The sequence below is a fragment of the Ammospiza nelsoni genome, chromosome 13, assembly GCF_027579445.1.
Source record: "Ammospiza nelsoni isolate bAmmNel1 chromosome 13, bAmmNel1.pri, whole genome shotgun sequence".
In the NCBI taxonomy this organism is placed as follows: domain Eukaryota; kingdom Metazoa; phylum Chordata; class Aves; order Passeriformes; family Passerellidae; genus Ammospiza; species Ammospiza nelsoni.
The window spans coordinates 8390082-8392304 of NC_080645.1; the positions used below are offsets into that span (position 1 = coordinate 8390082).

A 2223-nucleotide genomic window follows, 5' to 3' on the forward strand; every position below is an offset into this window, starting at 1 on the left:
AAAAGGAAACTGGGAATGCATTTTGCCTCTCTCTGCCTGTGCTGCTTTCCCACAGCACTGCTCACCAGCACACAAGACATTAAAACATCTTTTAGAACAGAAATAGTTCTGCTTATATGAAGCTGACCTTTCAGTTGCTGTCTCAAGAGGACAGCAGAGTTTTTTGGACCAGAAATCATCACTTGCTTTCTTATGTAAGTACCCAACGCAAGACCAACAGTGAAATCTCCACTCCCGTCATGGTTCACACTCCACTTGGGCAGAGTCAGGAGGTGTGTGCCATGAAGTGAAACCAGAAGGAGCCCAGAGGAGCACCACCCCACCCCAGACACATCACTCAGTTCAGAACAGTGCTCTACCTCAGCAAGCATCAAAAAACATCTCTAAATTCACTTACAGTTTCTCCAGAACTCCTCCCAGCACAGCCAGATCTGCACAGCCCCTTCCCTTTAAACCCTCTGCTCCCACAGGTGCTGCCAGTCCCAGTCTGGTGATGGGGGAATTGGGGAGTTGGCTGCAGCTGGGGCACAGCAGGGTGGGGCAGCACCCTCACAGCTCCCCCAGAACTTTCCGAGGCCCTGAAAACAGTCAAGCAGCTCTTGCACAGTGTATTTATGCACAGACAGAGCACAGACTTGGTCTCATGTCAGCATTTGTCACTCCCAAGTTCCCATTGGTGGTATGGATGTTTCCTCCTCTGGGGACTGCCAAATGCCATGAGCCTCCAGGTTATATTTAAATACTGCATTTAATATAAATAAATAAGATACTTTTGCTTAAGAAGAGAAAATAACTCTACCCATACTATGGAAATTTATCTCTCAATGCCTTTTATACCTATTGCTTTCATTCCCAGGTCTCATCTCTCACATCCTGATCTGATAAAGCCCCACACAGAAAACAAACCAAATCCAGGGCTGAAGTCCAGAAGTCCATCTCTTTCAATCACTGCTTCAGGAATGCTCAAGAGGAGCTTCTCTGGACTTGGGGACCAACTTAGCCTAGTTTCCTCTGAGAAGCTCTCTTTACAGCATTCAAGTTCCCAGAATTTACTAAGAAAAATAATAATTTTTTGTGCTGGGAAACAATATTTTTTTAAATTTTTAGTGGAAAGCTTTTGGAAGATTGTCATAATTTTGTAAACTCTAAATAAATATTCACAATAATTCAGTGCCTATATTGATGTCGATGTTAATTATTACTATACTAAAAATATGGCCTTGATGTAATGTTGTTGAGACCTTTAATTCAAATCTAAAAATAACATTTTAATGTCAAGTAGAATAAAGATCTAAAAATGTGTTCTGTACCAAATGGTAGATTCCACAGGAAAACTAGAACGGAGACGACAGAACTACAACTCATAAAACCAAACTCAGAATTATCTTTGAACTACACTGACACAATCTCTAGTTCATCTGATATGGAATCAAGCTATCATAGAATTACTCACAAAGCAGCTCTGGTTCATGGTGGGACTTTTATGTTTGAATTTCTTTTCAAGACTCACTCAATTGTGCTGTATTGGATGTCAGAAAGAAAGTATTTTTCATAAGAAAAACCTTTGCCTCCTGCCGCATGATTTTGATTTTATTTATGATCTAAGGAACTCACAACAAAACATTCACACATAAAAATTAAATAACACAAGAGTTTACAAGCCTCAGGAGTGCAAGTTTAAAATATCTACCTCTGATTTCAGGAATCAATTCTTCCTGTAGAATACAAGGGATCTTTGTTACATTAACAAATCTGCAAAATTGATTTTTCTCACTCCCAGCCATAATTTATTATCTTCAAAAACATGAAGCCACACAGCACAGTAAAAAAAAAAAAAAAAAACCTTTTTAAAATGGCCATATATTTCAAAAAGGTATTTTAAAACATATCTTCTTCCTATTGTAGCCAAGCACAAGATGGGAGGAGAACCATCCTACAAAATCAATTGCAAAAGCAATTAGATTGTGCTGTCGATGTAAGGCTCAAATTGCACACAAAGCCCAGAATATGAGGCTCACAAGGACAGCAAAGCAAGACCAGGTGAGAACATTTCCTGTGGTGGTTTCTGTGACACAGGAACAGCCAGGCTGTCCTGGAGCCAAGGCAGGGCTGCCGCTCCCAGATTTGGGGAGTTGGGCACTCAGAGCACTGTGGGTCATTGTGGCACCCCAGAACAGGAGGTGCACAGCCCAAGGCTTGCACTGCAAGGACCAGACTGTCCCC

General features: G+C 41.2%; 1 long non-coding RNA gene across 1 annotated transcript; it reads left to right on the plus strand.

The window, feature by feature from the left end:
- The first annotated feature begins 561 nt into the window (after nucleotides 1-561).
- On the plus strand, nucleotides 562-1177 carry LOC132079242 (uncharacterized). Its single transcript, XR_009419369.1, has 2 exons — nucleotides 562-728; nucleotides 857-1177. It is a non-coding gene; the product is annotated as an uncharacterized LOC132079242 (long non-coding RNA).
- Nucleotides 1178-2223: the final 1046 nt, after the last annotated feature.